At 48.3% G+C, this 6,373-nt stretch overlaps 1 non-coding gene across 1 annotated transcript; it reads right to left on the reverse strand.

Moving 5' to 3' along the window:
* Window positions 1-331: 331 nt before the first annotated feature.
* trnam-cau (transfer RNA methionine (anticodon CAU)) lies at window positions 332-404 on the reverse strand. The gene has a single exon. It is a non-coding gene; the product is annotated as a tRNA-Met (tRNA).
* Between the last annotated feature and the right edge of the window lie 5,969 nt (window positions 405-6,373).

Raw genomic sequence — 6,373 nt, forward strand, 5'->3', positions numbered from 1 at the left:
CGGAAAATAACAGTTAATTAAACTCAAAATAAAGTTATCCTTCGATCGATGTTTCAATTCCGGCTTGAAGGAGCGAGTGTACTTTTGGAAGAAGCAGCAATTAACTCAAGGTCGCTCTTTCAACTTTCCAATGTAAGGAATCTTACAACACCAGGTTATAGTCCAACAATTTGATTTTAAAATCACAAGCTTTCGGAGATTATCCCCTTCGTGAGGTGCTGCGTGCTATGGTACAGAGAGGTCAATGGGCAGCAAATCTTTTGGTGTGCTGCAGGAAGCAAAAATTCTTGATTTTGGTCTTGAGCAAAGATGGAAAAAGAAAGCTTAATTATGCCTTCTCTGAGGATTGAACTCAGGACCTTCAGATTATGAGACTGACGCGCTGCCTGCTGCGCTAAGAAGGCACTTGATGTCTAGATGTCCAGGCAGCACAAACATGTAGGACAGTTTGCAAGGTGTAAAGTCATTAACTAATCGGCAGTTTGCAAAAACCATCCATCCAGGTCGAAATCGAACCATCAGTTTTCTGAATTTTGGTCAGACACGTTCCCCATTTCTCCACTGTCCCAGGGTGTGCAGAGTAAGTGGGAGCTCAGACTCCCACAGCGCTGCGGTATGAGCAGGTACCGAGTCAGTCTCGGTCATGCCCACGCGACTCCACGAGTCGGGGAGTGTCAAAAGGCGCACAGTGAACAATTCCCAAAGAGAGAGACCTTTGCTGCTTCCCTTCGATAGCTCAGCTGGTAATGCAGAAAATGTGTAGAGATTCAATCTTGAAAGAAAAATCACTCTTAAATCGCTGGTTTAATTCCGGCTCAAAATAGTGGTTTTGGAGTAAACGGTATTGAGCTCAAGGCCGCTTTCTTCACTTTACAGACTGCTGACTGCTTAAAATGTTGGTGCTTTTCCTTTCTCAAACCCGAAAGCGTTCCGTGTCTGTCTGAACACGGCTGATTTACTCGAGCATTTGCCTCTTTTCACCAGCAGGGAGCGCCTTTGAGCAACAACACGTCAAACCGCACTAACTTTCAGGCAAAAAAAGACTTCTCTCAGTCAGTCGGACAGGTCTCTCGCTGCTGAAAGGCGTGCCTTTGAGCATCAATTCTTTTTACTTTCAAAATATACTTTAATTCATAAAATTTAAGGATACATACAGTTCAGTGTAAAAGTCGCAATTTCAACTCAATACAATACAAAAACAGATCGCACACACTATGATCCCATTATTTCAATAGAAAACACAGTACAAATCTTACAATACATTCTGTATAATAAAAGGTGGGATGGCTTCATACAGTAGCCTTTCCCCATCGAGCCCTTGCATAGGCTGCACCGTGCCTCAGTGCGTCCTGCAGCACATTCTCCTGGACCTTGGAGTGTGCCAGTCGGCAACACGGTCGTGGTCAGCTCCTTCAGCTGGAAGAACAGCAGGTTTTGGGCGGACCAAAGAGCCTTCTTCACCGAGTTGATGGTCTTCCAGCAGCAGTTGATATCTGTCTCGGTGTGCCTTCTGGGAAACTGCCCGTAGAGCACAGCGTCCTGTGTTACCGAGGTGTTGGAGATGAACTGGGACAGATAGCAACGCATCTCTCTCCACATATTCTGCGTGAAGGTCCAGTCGACCAGGAGACGGACAACGGTCTCGTCCCCATTGCAGCCTTGAAGGCAGCTCGAGGTGGTGCTGAGATTCCGTGTGTGTTGGAAGGACCGCACTGGGAAGGTCCTTCTCACCACCATCCAGGCCACATCCTGGTGCCTGTTGGTCAGTTGCAGCGACGAGATGTTCTGCCAAATGGCATCAACCGTCTGGTCGGGGAACTGCCCGAGTGGATCCACCCTCTCCTTTTCCTGCAGGACCCCCAGAACGTTCCTCCTCGACCACTGTCTGACGGCCTTGTGGTCGAAGTGGTTCCTCCTCAGGAACTTCTCCACCTGGAACAGGTGGGGAGTGGAGGGGGGGAGCTGGGTCGGTCCAGCTGGACGTGGCGTTCCTGCTTCTGCTCGGCCAGACCCAGTTTTCTCAGTGTATTGGACAGGTAGAAGCTCAGCACGTAGAGACACTTGGTGTTTGCAGACCGGGGCACTACACACACCCGGAGGCAGCCACACGCAAAGGTGTCCATCAGGATCAGGGCAGCATTGGGGACGCTTCTGCCCCCTTTGTCTGGGGGGCTTGTACACGGTGTCCCTGGAGACACATTCTACCGTGGAACTCCAGACAAAGTGGAAGATAGCTCGGATGACTGTGGTGACGGAGCTGTGGGGAATGGGCCAGACCTGGGCCACATAGAGAAACACCGCGAGTACCTCACACCTTATCACTAGGTTCTTGTTGGCTACGGAGAGAGAGCGTCCCCCCAACATACAAAGCTTCTGTTTGGCCTTGGCGACCCGCTCCTCCCATTTTTTGGTGGAGTCCTGGGCCCCCGAACCCGATCCCCAACACCATCAGGTAGTCGGACCTGACGGTGAAAGTGACAAAGGATCGGGTCTCCCACCTGCCATTGAACATGGCCTCACTCTTACTGCGGTTCACTCTGGACCGCAAGGCCAGCTCAAAGCGATCGCAGATGCCCATCAGTCTGTGAACCGACTGCTGATCGGAGCAAAAGACGGTGACGTCATCCATGTTCAGGGAGGTCTTAACCTGAGAGCCTCCACCTGGGATCGTCATCCCCCTGATACCTGTGTCCTTCCTGATGGACACGGAAAATGGCTCGACTCAACGCATGAACAAGACCGCAGAGAGAGGACAGCCCTGCTTGACTCCAGATTTAATTGGAAAACTCTCTGACTCCCGCTCATTGATTAGGACTGCGCGATGGATGTCCACATAAAGCAGTCGGATCCAATCGCGGATTCCCTCCCCAAACCCTATTTTGGAGAACGTGTCCATCATGTATGTGTGGGATATTATGTCGATAGCCTTCTCCTGGTCCAGGCTGATCAGGCAGGTGTTCACCCCTCTGCCCTGCACGTAGGCGATCGCATCCCAGAGCAGCACAAGGATATCAGAGGTCGTCCTGCCGGGTAAAGTACATGTCTGATCGGGGACGTTCACCCACTCCAGAGCAGATTCGAGCCTGTTGGCGATGGCCATCGACAGAATCTTCTAGTCAGCATTCATCAAGGAAATGTGGCATCAATATTTGATTTCTTCCCTCTCCTCCTTCTGCTTGTAGATGAGGGTGATGATGCCTTTCCTCATGGACTCTGACATGTTGCCTGCCAGAAGCATACCCCGTAAACATCCAATAGGTCTGGGTCTATCCAGTCTCACAGAGCCGAGTACAACTCAACCGGTAAACATCGCCCCCGGGATTTCGACTCTTCTCGAAAGACTGGACGGCCTTTGTCAGCTCGTCCAAGGACAGTGGCCCATCCATGCTCTCCCGCTCGCTGTCCTCTAAGTCCACCGGGATAGACGACAGGAAGGATTGAGAGGCCTTGCTGTCTCTGGGCTTTGCGTCATATCGCCCGGCATAAAAGGAATTGCTGATCCTCAGTATGTCGGTCTGTGAAGACGTCACCGAGCTCTCTTCCTCCTTCAGGCTGCTGATCACCAGAGGTCTCTCTGTGTAGCTTCTGGAAGAAGAAACGCGAGCCCTTCTCGCCCTGCCCCACGGAGCGGACTCTGGACCGAAAGGTGATCTTCGAGGCCTCGGAGGCGAAGATCGAGACTTTCTGGCCCTTTAACTCACTGAGTTCCTCCCCGACATCGATCCCCATCAACTGCAGCTGGAGCAGATCCTGCATGCTTTTCTGGAGCTGGGACAATTTCCTCTGTCTCGCTCTCTCGTCCCCTTAACTGGACGTGTCAAACCGTGAGATCAGAGGGTGAGGCTCCTTTAACTGAACAGGTCAAACCGTGAGATCAGAGGGTGAGGCCCCTTTCACTGGGCAGTAAAACCTTGAGATCTCAGAGTGAAGACCCGTTAACTGGATGGGTCACAACGTGAGACCACAGGGTGAAGCCCCTTTAACTGGATGGGTCACACCGTGAGATCACAGGGTGAAGCCCCTTTAACGAGATGGGTCACACCGTGAGATCAGAGGGTGAGGCCCCTTTAACTGGACGGTTCACACCGAGAGATATTAGGGAAAGGCTTTGTGATTCCAGGTTGTATTTCCTCGCTCGGCTAATTTAAATTTGTGAGGTGGTGAGAGTGTTGGAGAAATGAAGGCTTGAGATGGCAGAAGCACAGGGTCTCAGCAGCAGTGGGAGCAGGACTGTACTTTGTAACTGGTGCAGGGAAACAGCAGTGCGAACGGAAATCACAAAATCACAAGAGACTTAGAGGTCCATGTAAATAGATCATTCAAATATCATGGGCAGGAACAGAAAATATTTTTAGAAGGCTAATGGAATGCTGGTCTTTATATCTAGAGGACTAGAATACGTGGGTAGAATTATACTACAGCTATACAAAGTCCTATACACCTGGAGTACTGTGTTCAGTCCTGGGTGCCACACCTTAGGAAGGACATATTAGACTTGGGAGTGCAGAGCAGATTTACTGGAATGATACCTGGACACTAAGAGTTAAATTACGAGGAGAGAGTAAACAAACCAGGCTTGTATTCCCTGGAATTTAGAAGATTAAGGGGTAATTTGATCGCAGTTTTCAAGGTGTTAAGGGGACCTGGTCGGATCGAAAGAGATAAATTATTTCCGCTGTTTGGGCTGTCGAGGACGAGGGGCATAGCCTGAAAATTAAAGACAGGACTTTCAGGAGTGAAGTTCGGAAACACTTCTGCAGGGAAAGGGTGGGAGAAGTTTGGAAATCTCTTCCTCAAACAGCAGGTGATGCTAGCTCAAATATTAATTTTAAATCTGATATTGAAAGATTTATGGTAACCAAATGTATGAAGGGATATTGGGCTAAGGCTGATATGTGGAGTTAGGTCACAGATTAAGTATGGTCTCATTGAAAGGTGGAACAGGCTCGAGGGGCCAAATCGCCTAATCCTGTTCCGATCTTCCAATGTACCTATGTGTCAGCTTTCTGTGTTTATAAACACTTCACTGTATTTCACTCCGTCGCCAACACTGTGAGGCCTCCCCTGGTGTATCAGTTTTCAGTGTTGAAAAATACTTCACCGTATTTCACTCCGTGTCCAAAACTGTGAGGCTCCCCTGGTGTGTCAGCTCCCTGTGTTTATAAACACCTCAATGTATTTCACTGCATTTCTAACTCTGTGAGGCCTCCTCCGATGTGTCAGCTCTCCATTAATAAACATTTCAATACATTTCTAACACTGTGAGGCCTTCAGTGTTTATAAACACTTCACTGTATTTCACTCCGTGTCCAACACTGTGAGGCCTCCCCTGGTCTATCAGCTTTCAGTGTTTACAAACACTTCACTGTATTTCACTCTGTCTCCAACACTGTGAGGCCTCCCCTGGTGTATCAGCTTTCAGTGCTTATCAACACTTCACTGTATTTCACTCCGTGTCCAACACTGTGAGGCCTCCTCTGGCATGTCAGTTCCCCGTGTTTATAAACACTTCAATGTATTTCACTGCATTTCCAACACTGTGAAGCCTTCCCCGATGTGTCACTCTCACTGGGCTATAAACTGGGTCGTGTAACGCCCGTTGTCTCGGCGCTATGAGGCCTCCTGATGCGCCCAGGTGGCGTCCGGAATGCGCGCGCATAAATCTAGCGTGACATGCTCCCACTGACACTATGGGATAACATGTTGAAAGTAGTCGCTTATTAATAGCAGGGAGAAACAGTCCAATGACACAATTAGGGCCCATGGAGGCTGACATTAATTACAGTCACTGAACAAACAGATCCATTTATCAACTTTAAATCCAACAATGTTTATATCACAAGAAATATTTAACCAAATATTACACAGATGGAAAGCGCAAAGCCCAGTATATAATTTTAATAAATATTTGGAAGAAGAGAATCTATGAGACCCACAGTCTGACAGCACTGATGTGAAGGGAGAGAAGCTTTATTTACAGATTGCAGATTATTTCTGAGTGAAATCCTTCAATTTCAGAGAGTTTCTACCCACTTCACAAGGGATGGGTTTAAACTCAGAGATGGGAACTGAACCATTCTACTGGTCAGTTTGGAGACCATTCTGCGAATATTGGTACAATCTCTGGATACGCCGTCAATATTGGCAAGTCTATGGGCCCTCTTGTAAATATCGGGGCAGTCTCTGGATCTACCTGTAAATAATGGCACAGACTTTGAATTCTACTGTAAATATTCGCACACTCTATGGATTTCCCTTCAGTTATTCATACAGACTATGAGAAAGGCTCTGGATACTTTAAAATATTGATCCACTTCTGGATTTCCTGACACAATCTGTGGACTGTCTAAATGTGTACACTGCCTAGTAACAT

Source organism: Heptranchias perlo, unplaced genomic scaffold (assembly GCF_035084215.1).
Source record: "Heptranchias perlo isolate sHepPer1 unplaced genomic scaffold, sHepPer1.hap1 HAP1_SCAFFOLD_47, whole genome shotgun sequence".
Taxonomy (NCBI): Eukaryota; Metazoa; Chordata; class Chondrichthyes; order Hexanchiformes; family Hexanchidae; genus Heptranchias; species Heptranchias perlo.